A 22,583-nucleotide genomic window follows, 5' to 3' on the forward strand; every position below is an offset into this window, starting at 1 on the left:
ATATTTCATTGATTTTTTTACAGAGAGGAAGAGAGAGGGATAGAGAGCTAGAAACGTCGATGAGAGAGAAACATCGACCAGCTGCCTCTTACACACCCCCTACCCGGAATGTGCCCGCAACCAATGTACATGCCCTTGACCAGAATCGAATCTGGGACCTTTCAGTCCGCAGATCGACGCTCTACCACTGAACTAAACTGGTTTCGGCAGAGGTTTTTTTTTTTTAATATATATTTCATTGAGTTTTTACAGAGAGGAAGGGAGTTATAGAGAGTTAGAAACATCGATTAGCTGCCTTCTGCACACCCCCTACTGGGGATGTGCCTGCAATCAAGGTACATGCCCTTGACTGAAATCGAACCTGGGACCCCAGTTAGGGCTGGACTGTGAGTTTGACATGCTTGCTTTAGAGCAGGGGTCCTCAAACTTTTTAAAGCGGGGGCCAGATAACGGTCCCTCAGAGAGCTGGAGGGCCGGACTATATGAACTACTAATTCCTACTGTAACACCTCGGCTGCGCTCACTGCCCAAAAAACCTGGCGGGCCGGATCAGACTCCTCTGAGGGCCGCATGTGGCCCGCGGGCCGTAGTTTGAAGACCCCTGCTTTAGAGTATCAAGATTGGAGAAACTGAATTTTCAGTTTGGGGGAATTAGAGCATGTTATCAAACTAGCTTCAGAAAATGTTTCTTCCAGTTCAGGTTCTGTCATTGACTAGCTGTATGAACTTGAACATGCCACTTACTTTTTCTGAGTTCAAACATAATTCTCTTCCTACCAAGAAATTAATTAATGCACATTTACTTGTTTTCTCAAACCTACTTTGGTTGTTCATCATATTTTATCCCGATTTGTTAACCAAGTGCCTAAAATAAGTATCTAATAGTATCCTCTTCTCTAGATATTTCAAATTACAACCCACTTATTTAAACTGGTTCTAAGCTCTCATCTGTCTGCTCTTCTATGCTTCTAGGTTACTCACATTCTTAAATTCAGTTTCTTTATACTAGACTGTCAATTCATATACTTATGTCTAGAAGTTCATCAGCTTTCATTGTGTTTACATTGACAACTCTTTTGTTAATTACAAGCAACAAATCCCCCATAAATTTGAACTATTTCAATAATTTTCATTCTTTTCCCTCTGACCTAAATAATCTTAGTTTATGGCTATCATTAATTTTGTGTGATTAATATCTTAAGATAAATCAAAATTACTTTTTCATTTTTTTCTAACAATGACTATATACAATCTAGTAAGCTTCTTAAACTACCTCATTTGGTTACAAGCTGAAAAGGAAAGCAGATGGGGGAAATAAAGATGACAAGCTAATGCTACCTGTTGTAAGTATCCCTGTCTTCCTTTCCTCAGTCTCCTCAATGCTCACTCTGAGCCCTCATTTCCATTTCTACTTCTAGATCAATTTCAATCCACTCTAACATTCTTCTACTAACCATCTATCACCAAACAAAGCACAGTACCTGCGTTTGGGTTCCAGGCCCAATGCTAAAGCTATAAAATAGAGTAAGATGACTTAAACCCTACCCACAAAGCAGGCATACACTAAAGGAAAAGGTCTCCTACTCATTAACATTATAAACACAATGTAAATATCCAGATTGATATACTAAAATAGAGGCATTGTTTTTAGGATATCAAGTACATGTAAGTAATTAATTTAGTAACCAGTTTACTACCCTTTGTTTTAACTGCATCTTAACCAGGACTACAGAGGACAAAGCTTAGTTTGATAAACTGTACTCCCTCGGAATATCCTCCAAGCTTTCCCTCATTACCTCAACACACAGATATCTCTACCCCACTGCTCATCCTTTCTTTCTCCCCATTGTCCACCTATTCTAACACTTTGTCTTATTTTGCACTCATTAAAATTATCACAACAATGTATAATGTGAAGAGCGCCTTCTAAATTTGAGGCTTATAAAAGATATAGGCCCTGGCAGGTTTGGCTTAGTGGATAGAGCGTCAGCCTGGGGACTCAAGGGTCCCAGGTTCGATTCCGGTAAGGGGCATGTACCTTGGTTGCGGGCACATACCCAGTAGGGGTTGTGCAGGAGGCAGCTGACCGATATTTCTCTCTCATTGATATTTCTAACTCTCTATCCCTCTCCCTTCCTCTCTGTAAAAAAATCAATAAAATATATATATATTTTTTTAAATATGGAAATGGGTATATGGTCTATGTTCCAGACTTATTAAGAATACTTTCCTTTAACCCCATTGTGACTTGCAGAGCAGATGCTCAATGAGTGTTTGATTTAAAAATCTCTGGTGACACATGAAGAATTACTCATTACACTAAGTATCTCATAAAAGCTAAATTAAAAATAATTACAACCTGAACATAAGGAAGTAGTGGAGTGGAGAGGTTGAGAGCATGGCCATTAAAGACAAATTGCCTGACTTCTAATCTAGTCTTGTCACTTAACTAGCTTTGTGACCTTGAGCAAGCTACATGTCTGAGTTCCTCAATCTTCTCAACTACAAAATGGGATAAAAGTAGGGATTACCCAACTCCTGGGTCACTGTAGTTATAAACTGGCATAGTGCTTAGACCAGAACCTGATACATGGTAAGCCCTAGACTCAATAGTAGTAGTAGCACTGGTATCACCCTCACAGGAAAACCTAGATATATAGTCTATATTTATTGGTTTGTGTGTTTTTTGTTTTGTTTTGTTTTGTTTTGTTGGGGGGGGGGGGATGGAAAGGAGGAGGGAGAAGAGAAAGAGAGAGCATCCATTTCTTACTCCACTTATTTATGCATTCACTGGTTGCTTCTTATATATGTGCCCTGAGGGAGATCAAATCCAAAACCTTGACATACCTGGAGGATACTCTAACCAACTGAGCTACATGGCCAGGGCCCGAATATTTTTTTCAACCAGAAATACAAACAGTAACACCTTTCACCTTTCATAGTTACAAAATTCTTTTACAGAAGGTGTAGACCAGGAATGGAAAAAACAAGCATGTTAAGAGTTCTACTTTGACTTATTTGTGGAATCTAATAAACAAAATGAACTGACCAACAAAATAAGACCCAAAGCATGGAGGCGTGGAACAGACTGGCCTACACTGATGTTGGGATGGGGAGACAAGAAGAGATAAACTAAAGAACTTGCATAGTTATATGCATAGCCCATGGACAGGGGCAATAGGGTGGTGAAGACCTGGGGGGATGAGGAGGGTCCAGGAGGGGTAAGGGGTGGGGGTCGGGGGGGGGGGGTAAAAGGGGAGAAAATGGGAGACATCTGTAATACTATCAACAATAAAACATTTTTCAAAGTTCCATTTGGGGCAATCACTCAGTTTTTAATACTGGTTCTGCCATTAGTCAGCTATATACTAGTATATGACCTTCGACAAGTAAACACAGGCAAGTTAGTTCACCTCTCTGAGCCTCAATTCCCTAATCTGTAAAACTCAGTACCACCAATATTCCAGGAATGCCCCAAGAATAAGGAGTCAAGGCACCTAAAGCAACAAGAACAGGGCCTGGCACACTGTCAAGCTTATATTTTTGTTCTCCCCCCACCCCCCTAACCCCACATCTTACAGAGAGTATCTCATTTAATGCACATCCCACTACCATGAAGTTCATATTAGATTGAAGCATATGAAAAACAAATGACTTCTGGCAAATTCATATGGTTCAACCTAATACTGTATCATTCATAAATAGAGAAAATAAGCTCAGCATGCTTACATGACTTACAGTCATATAAGTCATGCTTACATGACTTACAGTCACAGTAATGGAGCTAAAACTTGAAAAAAAACAATTTACTAATTTTTCATTTGATCAGCTTAGTAATTGGTTCAACAAGTCCTACTCAGGATGGGAAAAAGGAAGATATAATAACCACAATAATACATGTTCAACTACTATAACCTACAAGTTTTTGTCTGCCCTATTAAAAAATGAAGGAGACCTAGATTTCTAAGAACCTTTAATTTTCAAATTATTTGTGCAGTATCTATGTTGAGGAGAGACAAGTTTAGGAAAAGTTAGAGGGTAAAATACTGAAGGAAGAGTATGCATAGCTACATTAATTCAAAAAGTACAATTGGATCTAATTAGAAACCCCACTAACTACAAACCCTATAAACAGCTAAACATCAAATATCCATCAATACCACAAATGAGTTGTTTGCCAAACACATAAGGAAGAGTTGTAGCAAATGTATCCATTTTGATTCAAAAAAGTATGCACTAATATGTAATTTTGCTGTAGTGAAAAAAATAAAAGGCTTTTCTTCTACCAATAACAAATGTAATATTGTAGTAAAATTGTATGTAATTGCTAAATTTATTGCTATAAATTCCACAGGGGCATTAGGATTAGATCAACTAAGCCAACACTGGGACATAATGTCTGTCTAACCATGCTGCACAGGATTACTAGTAAACAACCAGTGTTAGCAGAACAAGGCCCCATAAAACCGGTGGATTATTTAACGACATAAAACATTCACTAGGACTGATCTTCCAATCTATTCGATCTCTTTTCTCCTTGACGTGTCAGTCACCTTAAAAAACACACACACACACATACACAAAAAAAAACTGCATGAACCACAAAATAAGAATGAGGATAATGGCTAAAAAACTGGGTCTTTCAACAGATTTTACAAAAGAACAGTATTGTTTTAATCCTCTTAGCAGCCTGCCCAATTATGTAAGTATTCTATGGCAGAAGATTACAGGGCTCTTTCCTGAATCAGGTAGCGCCGGGGGCAGGCTACATTTCCTCCAAACTCAAGCGCCTCTTAGGAAGCCATACGAAGTCAGCGGTCTTCATTTACAAGACCTGACCCTTTGGCCAATACAGATTTTTATTTATTTTTTTTTAATCCCATAGCAAACTGGCAACTCTCCATGTGCTGCAGGATCCCACCCAACATCACTTCTAGAATCCATTCATCTCGCTTCTCCCCATCACCCCCCCCCCCCCCCCCTGCGGTCCGGTGAGCTGTCATCGCTGGAAGCAGCGGTGTAATCACAATTACGTCGGTGCAGCGCGTCCCAACTCCCCGAAACAAAAGTCCGGCTGCCTCCGGGCGCGACGCCGGCGGCCGCTCCTGCCCGCCAGGTCCCGCCAAACCTCCCGAGCGGGACCCTCGGGATGGGGTCGGGCAGGTGGCTCAGGAAGACCCCCGGGTGCATGCCCCCTGCTTCGCCCCGCCCCGGCTGCCGCGCAGCTCCGGACTTATCGGGGGGAACTCTCTCTGGAACCCCCGCCAGGCCCCCGGCCCGGCCCCGGCCGCGCGCCCCGCCGACAGGTAACCCGGCTCCGAGTCCCCGGCCGCGGGCGGGCGCTCGGGCGGCGCAGTTACTGAGTAACGAGCCCGCACCTGGGAGGAGGGGCGGGAGGGGGGGGCGCGGCGCCCCCGGGGGTGCCCCGATGCCGGAGCCCAGCGCCCGAGGAACTGTTCGGAGAGCCGAAGCCCGCCAGCCCGGGCGAGAGGGCGCACCCGCCGGGTCCCGGCAGCCGGCCCGACCCCGCGCACCGCGCCCTCTGCGGCGCCGCACCTGCACCTGCCGCGGCCGCCCTCAGGGCCGGCCGGGGAGGCGGGGTGCGGGCGCCCGTGGGGCGGCGCTCGGCGCCCCGGCCTCTCTCGCGCGCGGCTGCACTCACCTGAGGAACCCGCGGCGGCCGCTGCCCTGGCTCAGAAGCGCTCGCGGAGCCCCCACGGAGCGCGCCCCGAAGCCGCGAGAGGGTGAGGAGGCCGCCGGCGACGCCGCTACCCTCGGCCGCGGCGGGCGCACTGCGCTGGGGACCTCCGAGGGAGTGCGGACTGCGCCTGCGCCGGAGCGGGGCCGGAGCGGGGAGCGGCCGGGCGGCGGAGGGGGCGGGGCGGGGGGCGGGGGCTGGCGCTAGGGGCGGGGCCTTATGGGAGGGGGCGGGGCCAGAGGGACCCACGCGCACCCGGGCCCCTGGCTCCAGGCGGGGCTCTGCGCAGGTGCCGGGGCGAGGGTTAGGGGGGCCCTCCAGGTGCCTCAGCGGGCGGTTTCCCTGGGAACCGGGCGAGCCGGCCCTGGACAGCGTCTCCTTTGGCTGGGCGGGCGGTCCCGGGGTCACCGCGAGGTGATGGGCTCACAGGAGTCGGAGATGAACTGTGGGTGTGAGTTGAAGACTGCTAACCAACCTGAGACCCGGCGTCACACCTTCCCGTGTGTGTGTGTGTGTGTGTGTGTGTGTGTGTGTGTGTGTGTGTTGAGGGAGGTGGGAGGGCAGGGGGGGAGGAAGGAGGGTCCCATAGAACCCAGATCCCATCATTCCAGCAGCTGCTAGAGCATTCGAGAATGTCGTTTCTGTACCTGCCGTCTCTCATCTTTTGTGTCATCTGTTATCCAACTTCCACCCCACTTTAGGGCCTCCAAATAGGAACAGTGAAGCTGCAGAACCAAGCTCCCAAAATCTGATTTTTTTTTTTTTTAAAGGCAGTCGCTCTATGTATTTTTTATGTTTAGTAACCGGGATACGGGGATCCGTGCAGTTTATGCGATTCACATCTGGAACAGGACCGTCCTTCTGCATGTTGGTCACATCTCTCAGAGTCAGTGGAGAACGGGGCATGTGCATGTCCGTGGGAACCAGAATTCCTGGGTTGGAATGTGCCACCTCTGGCTGTGTGACCTTGGGCAAGGTGATCTCTAATAGCCCCGATGTTCTCAAGTAAAGGGGCGTAGGTAAGAGCGCCTACCTCTCTGAGTTTTTGACAGGTTAAGTGGTTTTATACATGTAACGCAGTGTGCTGCATGACACAGAGTGCCTAATGAATATTAGTTTTAACCTGATTACTATTATCATCCACCTACAGTCCAAATAGAAACTTAGAAAGATGTTATTTACTCTTTTATACCACATCTCCAATATATCAATTCCTAGCCATTTTAATTTCTAAACAATTTTTAAAACTATCTCATCTCATATTCATGCCACCAAATATGACCTTCCTTATTAATGGGACCTAACTATTCTTTCTTATATTGTGTCATTCATGTCATGTCATTCAAACATTTATTGTGCTCCATCTATGTGCCTATTGCTGGACATGGGGACAGAGACACCATTACAATCTCTAGCTCAAAGAATCAAACACAGTGCGGGAGACAAATATGTCAATAACAACTAAGTGGAATCAATAAACTCAACATACAGCAAACTAGTTGGGTTCCCCAATCTTGCCATACTCTCTCAAGCATCTTGCTTTTGTGTAGGCTGCTCCTTTTTCTTGTTACATCCTGAACCTCCACCTCTTCCTTACCTGCCTAATTCCTGCTTATCCTTTACCATTCAACCCTGGTATCAATTCCGTTGTCAACCCTTCCCCATGGCTTGTTACCCAGCCCTGTCCTATCCACACACCCGTAAGAGGTAGGTGCCCCTATCTCTGTTCCCATACCACCTTATCTCTTTTTAGCACTTATCCCATAAAATGCTAATTGTAGTTTTATCTTCCCAATTCTATAAGCTTCTTGAGAACTAGCACAAGGACTGGTTCAATAAATGCAGAATGAATGGGGAAATGCATGGAGATGTACTGTGTAGGTATATAAATGTTTAGAGGACAGGTCCTATAATATACCCTGCCAAGGATCTACTAGGTGTACTGGTTAATAATGCGGATTTTTATTCAAAAGATGGAGTTACACATATGTTGATATATGTGCAATTTGATATGTATGCCATTTTGTTGTATTGATAACAAGCTTCAAAACTTCACATGTCAAATTTTCTGAAGGTGTTAACATCATAGATATTTTATGCTTAAAAATGTTGAATTTCGTGCCAAAAAAGGAGTATTTGCGGGAAGTTTTAATTCATTATTTTATTTTGAAGAAAAGTGCTGCTGAAAGTTATCATATACCTCGGGGAGCTTATGGTGAACATGCTTCATCTCAAGATACTTGTGAATGCTGGCTTACACACTTTAAAAGTGATTATTTCTATGTGAAAGTCAAAGAACGTCCAGGTCAACCGAAAAAGTTTGAAGACCAACAATTACAAGTATTATTGGATGAAGATGCATGTTAAACAAAAAGACAACTTGCAGAAAGATTAAATATTGCTCAGCAATTTCCAATCATTTACAAGCAATAGGAAATATTTTACAGGAAGGAAAATGGGTGCCACATCAACTGGACGAAAGACAGATGGAAAACTGAAAAGTCATCAGTAAAATGTTGCTTCAACTACACAAAAGAAAGTTTTTTTTGCATTGAATTGTGACTGGTGATCAAAAGTGGGTTTATTTTGAGAATCCCAAATACACAAAATCATGGTCAACCATCAACATCAACTGCAAGCCCAAATGGCTTCAGAAAGAAGACAATGCTCTGCGTTTGGTGGGATCAGGAAGGTGTGGTGTATTAACCCATCTGCCATATTTACCAGACCTTGCTCATTCAGATTACCACTTGTTCCAATCAATGGCACACGCACTTTCTGAGCAGCACTTCAAAATGTACAAAGAAGTGAAAAATTTGGTCTCTGAATGATCTGCCTCAAAACAAGAAAAGTTCTATTGGGATGGTATTCACAAATTACCTGAAAGATGGGGGAAATGTGTAGCTAGCAATGGACATTACTTTGAATAAAGCACTTTTGATGTTTCTCTTGAAGTTATCTTTTTTGTTTATAAAATCCGAATTATTAACCAGTTAATAGTTAATCCGCGTTGTTAACCAGTTAATAGCTCATCTGCATTATTAACTAGTTAATAGTTAATCTGCATTTTAACTGGTTAATGGTTAATTATTAACCATAATAATGCAGATTTTGTAATCAAGGAGAACACTATAATTTCAAGAGAAACATCAAAAGTGCTTTATTCAAAGTAATGTCCATTGCTAGCTACACATTTCCCACAGCTTTCAAGAAATTTGCGGATACAATCCCAATAGAACTTTTCTTGTTTTGAGGCAGACCATTCAGAGACCAAATTTTCTACTTCTTCGTACGTTTTGAAGTGCTGCTCAGAAAGTGCGTGTGCCATTGATCGGAACAAGTAATAATCTGAAAGAGCAATACAACAAAATAGCATACATATCAAACCGCATAAATATCTACATATGTGTAACTCCACCTTTTGAAAAAACTCTGCATTATTAACCAGTACACCTAGTAAGACATTGTGTATCTATGGGAAATAGTAAGCAATAGCCATATACCTAAGACCTACATTGGTTTATTTTCAAGCCATCCATAAGGCTCTATGGAATATTTTTAGTGGTGTTTTCTTTCACGTATTTAACCTGCTAGCATAGTTTGAGAATGTGAAGAGCCATATGAGTAGCTACCTATAACACTTAAGTGTCCTTGCAGCAGAGACCAGAGCACATTATAAGAATGTTAGACACTCAGAATCTCAGCCTGAAAAATACATAGAACATTGCGTACTTCCTAAGTTAGATTGCCCAGCCATATGTTAAAGAGATGAACACTTCACAACTTTATAAAGATAACTAGAGTCACGGTACACAAAATTTGTGCATGGGGGTGGGAGGTGTCTCTCAGCCTGGCCTGCACCCTCTCCAATCTGGGACATCTCTCTCACAATTCAAGACCACGGACCCCTAACCACTCGCCTGCCTGCCTACCTGATGACCCCTAACCACCTCTGCCTGCCTGCCTGATCTCCCTTACTGCCTCTGTCTGCTGGCCTGATCACCACCTAACTGCTCCCCTGCCAGCCTGATGACTCCCCCAACTGCCCTCCCCTGCTGGCCTGATTGCCCCCAACTGCCCTCCTCTGATCACTCCCCTAACTGTTCTCCCCTGCCAGCCTGATTGCCCCTAACCATCTCTGCCTTGGTCCCCACTGGAAGGAAGATGTCCAGTTGACCCGGTCTAATTAGCATATTACCCTTTTATTAGTAGATGGTAGATTTTGTAATGTGTTCAAGTTTGCCTTCGTCCTCTTTCATTAAAAAAAAATAAGTTATAATATACAACTAATGTCAAATACAACATTTAAAATATTTTTTTTAAATGTTAAGATTTTCCCATCCATACCTGGGGCCAGAAAACAAAGGAGGTAAGTGGAAATATCTAGAAATTGAACAAATCATTTTAAGGTTGTTACCCTTAGTTATAACTTTTTATTGCTTATTTGCCTCTATTTTGTTTTCAAAGTTCGGAAAATGTTGTATATTTATATGGTACTTTTCAGTTTCTAACTTCACATAAATTGTCTCATGAGTCCTTTAAAAAATAATTTAACATGGTATTTGACATGGGTAGAAAGGTAGTTATTCTTCATTTTTTCTTGGGGAGCTTAGCTCACCAAAGTTTGGCTCCCATCTTCAGAGTGCTCCCATCTCACAAACAAATGAAGTTAAAACCCTTTAGAAAGCATACAGGACTTCATGTCCAGCCATATGGCAGTCTAGAGATTGTTTGGTTCTCCCACCAAAAGCAACTCAAAATGCTAGATAAAATATGTAAAACATCTTATCAAACACATGAAGAAAAACATAAGAAACTCTCAAGGGCCCAAACCAGGTAACCAGGAACCCCATCAGTAAATGATAGCTGATAGCAATGCAAAGGTATTTTTTGGTGTGTTTCTAAAAGCTGGTTTCAGGAAAGAAAAAAGAAAAAAAAAAAAAAAAAGGTACCAAGAGCAATCTATCATTTCCTTGTCTAGCAAAATAGTAATTTGTGGGCCGGTGCTCACTGCTCACATTCCCATAAAATGTTGCCTTTGCAACTCCTATACAAAAGCAGAGCCATCTCTAACATGTCTTTCATTAGATTAGTTGTGGACAACACTGCAGTTCAGGCCCTTTTTCTGAAGTTGAAGTAAATAACTGAAGAGATTTGAGGGCTGAGAGGAGCTCAGATTCTAAAAAAGTATGGTTTCCTTCAAAAGAATCATGTCAACAAGCCACATACATATATGGAAATGTTATGAAAATTGGCTTCAGATCCAGTTTATTTCTCAGACATACAAGTTGCCATCCATTAAACACATTTATTTATTGCTTCTCCATGCCAGCCACATAAATAATCTGCAGAAGGAGAAAGGAGAAAATGAGAGGACTTTCTGGCTTCCCCACAGTGTTTTAGTCCTAGTTTATTTCTGAGGCTTCCTGTCTTACTGCCCACAGATTCCATGAGGAATCCTTATACCCGTAAAATAATTCCTCCCACTTTGTGTAGATTTTGAATGGAAAGCAACATATTTTCATGGAGAGATTGGTTTTTGTAGCAATTAAGAACTCAAAATAACAGTAGCTCAAAATAAAATCTATTCCTTTCATGTAAGGGTAAGAGGTCCAGGGTTGATATGGTAGCTTTCTGATCAACACAGACAGACTCCTTCTATCATGTGTCTTCACCAAAATGAACATGTAGTTTCTACCTTATAGTCCATGCTGGCTGTTCAAGCTCCAACCATCCCATCCTTCTTTCCAGATAGTAGAAAGGAGTTGGGGGCAGAAAAGAACACATGTCTCTATTTAGAACACTTGCAGAAATAGTATATATCACTACACTTTCACTTGTTGGTCAGAAGTTAACCGTAAGTGATATTGAACATGTAGTCTCTATTAAGTGGCCATGTCCCCAGCAGAAAATCAGTGGTTCTGATATTAAAGGAGAAGGGAAGAACAAATACTGGAGACAATTAGCAGTCCCAGCTTATCATCTGAGCTCTGACTTAGGATGAGAGAAATGGCGATGGGGTAGACTATACAAATAGAGTAAAGGTATTGTAAGGAAAACATGCAGTGTGTTCAGTGATGGTGAGCAATGCAGATTGGTTAGCACATGGAACAAGTGCAGGTAGATAGATAAGATAGGAAAATATGTAGGACTCAGATTGCAGAAATTATAAATGCCAGACAGATGTCAGTGGATAGAGCACCGGTCTGTGGACTGAAAGGTCAAGGGCATGTACCTTGGTTGCGGGCACAACCCCAGTAGGGGGTGTATAGGAGGCAGTAGATTGATGTTTCTCTCTCATCAATGTTTCTAGTTCTCAATCCCTCTTCCTCTCCCTTCCTCTCTATAAAAAATCAATAAAATATATTTTAAAAAGAAGAGATTTCCTGTAAGATTTTGAGCTGAAGAGTGAAATGACGAAAATAATGCTTTAGAAAGAGTAATGTGGAGGCAGTACCTTAAATGTACTTGAGTGGGGAATGACTAGAGGCAAAGACATTCCATAGGAAGCTACCATGAAATAGAGAATGCCTATCCTACAATAAAAACAGGAAAGGAGAAACATTTCAAGGGGTGAATTTGTCTACTGCCTCTCTCCCTATCTCTCTTCCCACACCCCTGTCTCCCTCCCTCCCACTCTCTTCATGTTCAGCATCCATTATACCTTTTTTGGGATCAGCACAATGAAGTTATTTGGGGAAGTGCCTTTTCAATATGTTCCGTTCCTGTGATTCAAATATAACTGAATTTCCCCCTTCAAGGGCAAGCATGTGACTCAGGTGTAACCAATTCAGGAATTCTCCTGGTCATTATCATTTCATAACAAGCAAACGACTCAAGCAGGACCAACAATCTCAGCCATTTCGTCCATTGCCAGCAGAATGGAACTAACAGCAGAAGGCAGATCTGAGAGATAAGAAAACCAAATGTGAGCCCTAATAATATCATTTGTCTTCCGGGATCAAGCTGTGACTGAAGCTGAAGAACCTGAACTTCTTAGTTCCTAGTATATGAGCCATCAATTTTCTCTCCGCGTAAGCCAGTTTGTGTTGGGTTTCTGCTGCTTGGAAATGAATAGACAGAGATAAAGGCAAAGAAGGCATTAAGGGCCATTCCACGATTTTAACACATCATCTACCATTGTCATACATGATATTAACAGGCATGGCACTGATAAGTTTTATCTGTTCCAAAAAAATCAAATCTGCATTCAAAAAGAGGATGTTTGATATGATTGGGAATGGTCACAGATTATCTGTGAAAGCTCTGAAAGTAATTACAGAGTCATCAAATATTGGACCTGGAAGAGATCTTTGTCATCTTACCTCACCACCTCTTTTCACAAATGAGGAAACTGAGACCCTCTGTTTCCTCATTTGTGAAATGATTTATCCAGAGTCACAGAGGTGCTATGTGCTGATCTTGAACCTAGGCCTTTGGAATACTAGTCTATGCATGTCCATTATATCATTCTGACACTTCAAATCAGGACATCTAAAAATGTTTTCAAGGACATTTAAAGCACACATAATACTAATACAACTCCCTATGCAGTGATTAATTTGAAAGGACAATATTCACTTTGAAAGCATGGGTGTGCCAGCAATATTCACCACGTTTTTGTGAGGTCAGATAGATGGTCTTTCTGCTATGACTCATGCCACTGTATTTTAAGTGAAACCAACAATGCTGTGTTGACCACTAATAACTGGACCTAGATAGATACTTGAGCCAAAAGTAAGCTGTGTACTAGTTAGTTTGGGCTCTTACATTCTAGTGAAGGAGACAGTGAACATTGAGTAGATATGTAATGTAATGCTAAGTGACAATGCATACTATGAAGAAAATAAAACAGCACTCGTCACTCAGAACTTGGCAACATGGCCAGATAGGGCCATAGCGGGGGCTGGGCAATGTAAGCTCTAGACGACTGCCACAAAGAATCCTGTGATGGAAAAAGGGGATGTTACATTATATTGTAACTAACACATTCACAAATTAACGCATAATCCACCTTATAGTTAAATTGGCCCCAAGGGAGAACTCGCCTACTTAGTGTGATACACATATAGATATAGAAAGATAAACATATAGATAACTTGTATTTCTTGAGTCACTTTTGGGGAGTCTGGGACTTTTTGTCTATTAAACTTTGCCCTAATTTAATATTGCCATTTATAAACATTTATTGTGTATTCAAATGTGCTAAAAGCCACTCAATCAAATAGGTCACAGAATATTTCTGAGTTAAAAAACAAAAAAAATGTTTCTCGCAAAAAAAAATCCATCTCACTGCCTTCTCTATTGCTACATACTTGTTATGTGCAAAAACAGCATTTATTCTATTACAGATACCAAGAGTTCTCACCCAAATATGAATGCCCTTGTAAATCCATCAATTAGTGTTACTGAGTAGCTACCACCTAAAAGGTACAATTGGTGAACCATCAGCATCAGAATCACCTGAGATGATTGGGGCTAAAGGCTAAAAAATTTTAAAAACATTAGGAGGAATTATTTAATTTTTTTGTTAATCTTCACTGGAGGATATTTTTCCTATTGATTTTTAGAGAAAGTGAGGGAGGGAGAGAAGGAGGAAGAGAGAGAGAAACATATATGTGACACACATGGATTGGTTGCCTCCCACACTCACCTGGATCAGGGCCAAAGGTCAAACCTGCAACCCAGGTAGGTGCCCTTGATCTGGAATCAAACCCATGAACCTTTAGTGCACAGGCCAACGCTCTAACCATTTAGCACACTGTCCAGGGCTAGAAGCAATTCTTATGATACTAAATTTTAAGAATCAATAGTAAAGAATATAGGAAAGTAAAAGGATTCAGGGAAGTCCCCAAATTACAATCTAGATGGGGTACCATCATATATACATAAAACTGTGATTTTTAAAATATACCTCAGAAAAACTTTCAGAATTAAAATGGTAAAATAAATGTAGCATCCTCTACACCACCTCCTGTCATAAATTACCTCGCAGTAAGGATAATGACATACAAAAATACAAAATCCATTTTCACTGAAAACAAAAGAGCTCAAACCCTGAATTAAAATATATCCCAAAGTACAGTGAAGAGCAGTAAGACTGTGATAAAAGATGATGGTAGCTACAGATCTCAGAAAACATGGAACAGAGCACACTTGACACAATTAGTGACTTACCTTAGGGGCAAAATTAACAATTGTTCATTTGAAACAAGGGAGTCAAGTACTGGATTGGCAGCAGTGCCTTCCCTCAACCTGACCTATTATAAAAGAGAAGGAGGCAACCTGATTTATTATAATATCTATATGTATAAAAACCTAATATGCAAAGTGTCCCCTCGGGAGTTCGACCAACCTGGAGTTTGATGTGCGCTGACCACCAGGGGGAGGCTCAGAATGAAGAAAGGCCCCAGCCGGCAGTCGGGGAAGAGAGGCCCTGGCTGGCAGCCGGCAGCCACTAAGGACCTTAGCCATGCATGATTTCATGCACTGGGCCTCTAGTTTATTATAAAGGAGAGTTCAGTGGAAAGAGGAATGTTAGCCAACCCATGTGTGCAAGAAGCATTCTGCTGTAGAAGCTTGTGTAAAACATGGCTCTAATAGACTGCACTGTGGGCAGCCCTGAAGCAGCCAGTCCCTCTTAGAAGTAGGAACTCATCCACACAGCCTTTGTGTCCTGAGGGGAATTCCTGTTAGGCTGGAGCAAGGTCCAGGCCCCTCCTCAGCACAAACCTTCAGCAAATAGGATATCTTTGTAAATCTCTCCTCCTTCAAAGGTGGGTAATCAATCAAAAAGGAACCAGCATACAAAGATAAGATAAAAGGAAGGAGGGGAGAGGAAAAGTGGCAAATTGAATTCTCATAAAAAAATTGTTGCCATTTAAAGAAGAAAATTTTAACTATACATATAGCCATAAACTTTAAAAGGTGAGGTGTTGGCCAGCTGATATGGTTCAGTGGTAGAGCATCGACCTATGAACCACGAGGTCACGGTTCAATTCCTGGTCAGGGCACATGCCCAGGTTGAGGGATTGATCCCCAGTGTGGGGCATGCTGGAGGCAACAAATTAATGATTATTATCTTTGATGTTTCTATCTCTCTCTCCCTCTCCATTCCTCTCTGAAGTCAATAAAAACAATATTAAAAGTTAAGGGTGAACTCTGGAAGAGCGTTATCACCAGAACCCAACCAAATTGTCATCCTGACCTTGGACTTGCAGCCTCCAGAACTGTGAGACATAAATTTTTGCTGTTTATAAGCTACCCATCGGTGGTGCTTTGTTACAGCGGCCTGAAGGGACTAAGACAGTCGGGTTATTTGTGGTTGTTGGAAGTTGGAAGCACTCTGGGTATCTACCACCTGGAGAGGGAGTAGGTAAAGAGTGGTAGATGCATATCATGAAGGATTCTGCACAGTGAGAAGTGACTGATTAGAGGGCCACAGAGCAATGTGGGTGGATCTTAAACATAGTGCTGAGTGAGAAAAAATTAGATATATGATCAATAAATAACATTTAAAACCAACTGTGATCAAAAGAAATCCTATATATGCACAATCAAACCATCTTCGACTCATTATTATATTGCCAGGATTTTATAACATTGTGCATATATAGGATTTCTTTTTATCACAATTTTTTGATGGTCTTAGGCTCTATAGCAGCGGGGTCTCCTAAGACCATCGGAAAACATATATTTACCTTACGACTCATAACAATAGCAAAATTACAGTCATGAAGTAGCAACGAAAATAATTTTGTGGTTGGGGGTCACCACAATATGAGGAACTGTATTAAAGGGTCGAGGCATTAGAAAGGTTGAGAACCACTGTTTTACAGAATAAGGAGGGAAGGAACAGGAAATATACTGCTCACTGCTTTAAATAATGTTTAAAAAATAGTTATACTTATAAGGTTAGAAAAATATCCACTGGAACAAAAATACATGTCTTTCAAGTTAAAAAATAAATAAAACATGCATACATAAAGAATATCCAGGCTTCCCCGAGTACGTCTCAGTGGTTGAGTGTCAACCTTGAACCAGTCAGGGCACATGCCCAGGAGCGTGCAGGAGGCAGCCAGTGATTTTGTCTCATCATTGATGTTTCTAACTCTCTTCCTCTCCCTTCCCCTCTCTGAAATCAATAAAAAACATATTTTAAAAAAAAAAAGAATATTCAGGCTGTATAGGGAAAAAAGTTAAATGAGCAATATAAACTAAAAGCATAATACATAACTTACTAGTAAAATTTATTTTACCTTAAATTTAAGACCTAAGCCCATGTGCCAAATGTATGGAATGAAATGCTACAAAGCAGCAGTATCCAAATGACCTAAGTGACCTTGATTAGCTAGAACACAGAAACGTTTCAAGGGGTATCACTGCTAGTAAGGAATTTGAGAAATTAGGTGTATATGTATGTGTTTACCATGGTGGAATACTGCAGTCAAAAAGTGGGAAATGCTTCAACACTAATTAAAGACAAAAGAGAAGCCTGATGCTCCTTGCATCAAGCCAGCTTGGGATTTGAGCTGTGTAAGAAAGATTTTTTTTTTTTTTTTCCTGGTGTAAGAATGGGAGTTACTGTGGTTGTCAACATGTTCTGAGCCTGTGCCCTTGACCATCACCAGACTGGACAAAGACAAAGCAGTGTGTGCAGTTTGGGTTTATTTTAATGTAGTCAGAAGTCTAGATTATGGGCACTTGTTTTAGAGGTTTGTGTGTAAGAGACATTTTGAGGTCAAGGACTTTGGGGATGAAAGGCTCTCAGAGACTGAACTTAACATACAGTGATCCAGGAGATTGTCCTTTCTTGCTGGTCTGATGAAACATCTGAATATATTGAGCTTGAAAGCCCAGGGGAAAAGAAGACCTTTTATTTCAGGAAGCGAAGATCTCAGGCTCAAGTCAGACCAATGAAGTGAGCTCATGGCAACTTTTCTAAGCTTCTTGTAATTAAAGATTTTGAGGAGTTGCTGTACTGCTTTGGTAAAAATTAAGTCCAAATTTCAGATGACATATTTTTATGAATATGAAATATACTTTAAGTTTCTGCAGCTGTTTTTGGTGTGTAAACCTCAAGATGCATTTGAGTTACCAAGTAGCTCTCCTATCTGTGCAGCTTGGTTAAAGAGGAATTTCATTTCACAGACCTGAAAGAAAATTATGCTATTGAAAAAGACACAATCTAACAAGAATTGGAGAAGTGGCATATTAATCGCAAAAAATTGTCCTAAATTTCTGTCTACTTGCCTCTCTTTCATGAAACTGCTGAAATCCAGGCTGATAGCAAGTCAATAACAAAAATTTGGAGCAAAAAAATTCAGCTATAAACTGCTTGAATGCAGTCCAGATGTCTCAAGAATTGCTCAAATACATAACTGTGTTGTCATTGACAGCATCAAAATTAATCTGTGAATTTTTGCTTTAGATAGGTATCTGTCAGGATCAGAAATACTCTGACATCATCCCCATGTGCAATAAATCTTGCCACATAGGCAGACACTTTTGACTGCAAGGAATGGGTATCTGTCCCCAATGCAAAGCCAGCTCAAGGCCCAGATGATTCAGATAATGTAGAGTCTGACCTTGAGGCAAAGAACTGGAAGTAGTGTGGCAACTATCTAAATATTGCTTAGCATGATATTTTATAAGGAGTAAATGAACAATGTAAACTCTTAGTCTATCTCTTAGGGTCTTAACGTTTCTAGTATATTGTAATTATGAGGCTTCAGGCAAGGCCTAACCAAAAGAAATGAGGAATCCCTAGGTTTAGTTAGCTATATGTGCATTTTTATTAATAGTTGACTAAATAATTTTGAAGAACTTTTTATATATTATCCTTAAAAAATTCATAGTTTTGAATATCAGTAGGAGAGAGAATTTAGGCCACACACAAATGAGTTTCCAATAATCTATAAAATGTAGACATCACTATTCTAAAGAATTAGAGATGGCTTCTAGTGTGAACATGACTAGCTATATTAGTATTTTCTCTTTGTATTTAAAAATTATTTAAGAGCTACAAGTTTAAAAACACAAACTACATTTCCATTTGCCCAAATCCACACACACCCCTTTTTTTTTTCTGGTAAACTAGGACACAAGTATACTGCTCAGGTCCCAAAACATGTACAAAGGTTGCCAAAGGCAGCTTAGATTAAAGACAAATTGTGTGGAGAAAGAAGAGAGAAGAAGCAGAGACAGAACTCAATAGCAAGAAGGCCCAGCTTAGACCTTGCTAAGCAAAAGTCTGACTCCTAAAGGTAAGGAACACACTCTGAGTTACAAAAACGGTATCCTTTGTTTGCAAAAGGGGGTATGAAAACTGGGGCAAGCAAACCATGCTGGCAACAAAAGACTTTGCGCCCAGCTGGATTCAAAAAGACAGAGCAATGAGGCCACACAAAGAGTCACATAGATAGCTCATATTTGCAAGAAGCAGTCTGTGCATGCGGCGCGCGGCACAGACCTGTGCTCAGCGAAAACCAGCTCCTTCCCACTGTGCCAGCAACTCTTGCAAAGAGCAGGGCCAGTAAAACACTTCATTCGATGGTGAGATTTAAGAAAGGAAGTAGTATTGTACATCACCAATATAAAGATCTGTAACAGAAATGTTGGCAAAACTTAAGATATAAAAAACAGCCAAGACCGGTTTGGCTCAATGGATAGAGCATCGGCCTGCGGACTGAAAGGTCTCGGGTTCAATTCCAGTCAAGGGCATGTACATTGGTTGCGGGCACATCCCCGGTGGGGGGTGTGCAGGAGGCAGCTGGTCGATGATTCTCCCTTGTCGATGTTTCTAGCTCTCTATCCCTCTCTCTTCCTCTCTAAAAAATCAATAAAATAAATAAATAAATAAATAAATAATAAAAGAATCAACCATTGGGAAAAAAAAAAAAAGAATCAACCAATGAATGTACTGTATAAATAAATGGGACAACAAATGAATGTTTCTCTCTCTCTCTCTCTCTCTCTCTCTCAAAAAAAAAAAAAAATTTAAAAAAAAGATATAAAAAACACTTTACCAGTAAAATGTTGCTTTGGTAGGTAACATTTTTTGAAAAATATATTCCCCTGAATTAGTCTAAAGTTCATCTTTTAATAGTTTTCTAAAGAAAAGTTCATAGTAACAATGTTAGCTGGGTTTTGCATATTCAAACTGTCTATAGTCTTCATGCTTGAAATACAGTTTGGCTAGATATAGTATTTGTGTTCACTTTTTGTACTTGAGTATCTTGTATATGTTACTCCAGGGTCTTCTTGTTCTGAACGTTGCTGTACAGAAATCTAAGGACATCCTATTTCCCCTTTATAAGTAACTTGATAATGTGTAATGTACCCACCCCCCCTCTAATTCAGGGGAATATATTTTTCAAATGCTAAAGTACAGCATAGAAACTATAGTCAATAATACTGTAATTACTATGTATTAAAGTTAGATAGATACTAGAGTTATTGGGGTGATCACTTCATAAGGTATGTAAATGTATAATCACTATTCACACATCTGAAACTAATATAATATTGTATGTCAACTGTAATTAAAAATAAATAAAAAATTAAATGATGAGATTAATAATAATTAACAAAAATTAATACATGACATGCAGTCTTATAGACTACAGTCCCTATGCTGTACTTTAGGTCCCCATGACTGTTTTTATAACTGGCAATTTGTACTTCTCAATCTCTTTCACCCTTTTCATTCAACCTCCCCCCCACCCCCCATACCCTTCCCATCTACTATCAATTTGTTCTCTGAATCTGAGTTTGTTAGATTATAGTTTGTTTTAGTTTGTTTTTTATATTTCACATATAAGTGCAATCATATGGTATTTGTCTTTATCTTATTTCACTTAGCACAATACCTTCTAGGTCCATCCATGTTGTCGTAAATGATAAGGTTTTATTCTTTTCGTTGGCTAAGTCGTATTACATTGTGTACATATACCAATCTTGTTTACCCACGTATCTATTGGTGGACACTTAGGTTGCTTCCATGTCTTGGCTACTGTAAAGAACATTGCAATGGTTTTCAATGATATTAACTTGAGACTAATAATCTTTCTTTAGTCTTAGTTCTTGGTGATTTCAATAAATGTTTTAGGCTATCCTTCCAACACCATAGTATTTCATCTTTTTTAATTCCTCACCATACTTCAGTCACTCACCTCATAATCATGCTCTATACCTTGTCATTATCAATAATCTCAGTGCCATTATTCTATTTTCTGATATCTCAATGTCTATTTTTCCAATTTACTTCCTTTAGTGGCCCAACTCCAACAATCCTTTGATCCCTAATCAAGAGGAAAAAAGTTATTCATTTCAGCACTGTTCTCAACAGAAGAATATTGGAAACAAATCAAATGTACATCTTTAAAGGCATGGTTCAACAACTTAAGAAAGTGGGCAGTTACTTAAAGGAAATTGGACTGTGTTAAGAGGGCTGTCAGACAGGGATGCCACCCACCTCTGATGACTCAGCAAAGAAGGAACCATGGAAAAGTACCAAACCTCTCTCTTTTCATTGTCTCCTGTTTTCTAACAGTGTCTCATAAATTGAATAATTATTAAATTGCCTTTTTTAGGCCACTTTGAGAAGAGATAGGTATCCAACTTTGGCTATTATTAGGCAGGGTACAGGTTTCGTCTAAGAATCGGTGTCAGATCTTGCCTAAGGAGATGGCTCCCAATCTGAGAGCCACTGGATTCTTGAGAATCCTCAAAGGTAATTAGGGGCTCAAAGAACTATTTTCAACATTTCAAAAAGTATATCACATAGAAATTGTACATTTATCCTTGATAATACTGTGGAAGCTGACAGAAATGTATTTCCAGCTCTGAGCTGGTTGGGTATGAATTCATACTGATCAGCAGTGTGATAAGTGGTTTCATACAATGTTGATTAATAAATAAAGGGAAAACATTTTTAAAGACACAAAGGCCACAAGTGCAGATTCTAAAACAGAGAAGTTCTAGGGCCTTTTCTGATTTTAGATTCACTGAATCTAGGAGGTATAGTCTATAATTTATTAAATTATTTTATCCCGGAAAATCACAAAATTTAGTCTATTATTAGGCTAAAATAACTAAGATATAAATGTAACTTTTTCATCTGGAATTATTAATTAATTTTTTAGACTTTATATATATAAAAGCCTAAGCAACCAAATGACCAGTAGACCAATCGCTATGACGCGCATTGACCACTGATCAATACACAGGATTGGACTCCCCCCTGTCTGGATCAGGCCTATGGGTATCGAGCCAAAACTGGCTATCCAACATCCCCCGAGGGGTCCTGGATTGTGAGAGGGCACTGGGCATCTAAAGGAACCCCACCAGTACAGGAATCCATGCACCAGGCCTCTAGTATGATAATAAAGTGGCATAATATATGTGCATTAAATATATTAAATGGTATCACATAAAATAAAGGCATAATATATTACTCTGATTCTAAATTCAGTGGTCAGATGCACTTACTAAATTCTAGAAGCATTCTTTCTTTCACTCAGCATTGCTAGTCAAGCATTTTAACGGCTAAGTTACATTAATAATTTTGTCATTCCTATTTGGTCTGATCAATATTTTACATAGTTTCATGCAGAATTTGATTTTTATTTTATTGCAGGTCTATGTTATTAAGCTTCTCTGAGAAGTAAATCAACAGGACAGTAGAATAAAGAATATTTTGTGTTCTATAATAATAAAATCTACGGTCTAAGAGGTTAGTTGATGCTTAAAGTGTTGAATTTAGTAGAGTCACTGAAGTTGCAGGTTTCAGAAATGCCATAGTTAAGCAGTCTCAGGGAAGAGGAGGAAGGAAGGGTACCAGAGTGGTCTTCAGAGGCCGTGCAGTCTCTTGGAGACAGAGGGG

At 40.4% G+C, this 22,583-nt stretch overlaps 1 protein-coding gene across 2 annotated transcripts in view; it reads right to left on the reverse strand.

Annotated features, from left to right (window-relative positions):
- The window catches only part of RAB3IP (RAB3A interacting protein), a 50,212-nt gene extending 44,386 nt beyond the window's left edge, over positions 1–5,826 (reverse strand). Inside the window, exon 1 of one of the 2 annotated variants that reach the window (XM_084878916.1) lies at positions 5,663–5,826. The gene's annotated coding sequence lies outside the window, so the exon portion shown is untranslated. The remainder of the gene's footprint in view (positions 1–5,662) is intronic. The other variant, XM_084878917.1, reaches the window with a different exon arrangement.
- Between the last annotated feature and the right edge of the window lie 16,757 nt (positions 5,827–22,583).

The sequence above is a fragment of the Pipistrellus hanaki genome, assembly GCF_964339955.1.
Source record: "Pipistrellus hanaki genome assembly, chromosome: 3".
NCBI lineage: Eukaryota > Metazoa > Chordata > Mammalia > Chiroptera > Vespertilionidae > Pipistrellus > Pipistrellus hanaki.